The sequence below is a fragment of the Camellia sinensis genome, chromosome 3, assembly GCF_055761805.1.
Source record: "Camellia sinensis isolate YWXY chromosome 3, ASM5576180v1, whole genome shotgun sequence".
Taxonomy (NCBI): domain Eukaryota; kingdom Viridiplantae; phylum Streptophyta; class Magnoliopsida; order Ericales; family Theaceae; genus Camellia; species Camellia sinensis.
The window spans coordinates 177,377,156-177,377,500 of record NC_138963.1 but is presented as its reverse complement, the minus strand read 5'-3'; the positions used below and the strand labels follow the sequence as shown (position 1 = coordinate 177,377,500).

General features: G+C 35.4%; 1 protein-coding gene across 2 annotated transcripts in view; it reads left to right on the top strand.

Moving 5' to 3' along the window:
• Nucleotides 1–143, top strand: part of LOC114283516 (eukaryotic peptide chain release factor subunit 1-3) — an 8,492-nt gene extending 8,349 nt beyond the window's left edge. For both annotated transcript variants that reach the window (XM_028226368.2, XM_028226369.2), the window contains exon 3: nucleotides 1–143. This exon is cut by the window's left edge and continues 288 nt beyond it. The gene's annotated coding sequence lies outside the window, so the exon portion shown is untranslated.
• Nucleotides 144–345: the final 202 nt, after the last annotated feature.

The window sequence follows — 345 nt, the reverse complement described above, 5'->3', positions numbered from 1 at the left end:
CTCTGTTTATATTTGGTTGAAGTTTATACTATAATTTATGCAGAAGCTTTCTGCTGAAATTTGTGACATGATATGATCTGTGGGCATCCTGTTTGGACAGGCCTTGGTTTTTAAACATAATCAAAGTGACATGTATTTGTATCTGGTTGAGGGCATCTTGATATTTTAATCCTTGTGGGCTTCCTCAAGTTACATTTGAAAGAATTAGGAGATCTAGTGTATAAGCCAGCCTAATTGATCCTTTGGTGACTGGAACTTATATTTTGATTTTTGGGTAGTATGGTTATGTTCCATGTGGTATGATCTGATTAGGGTTACAAGTTCTTTTGTTGTCTACTGTGTTGT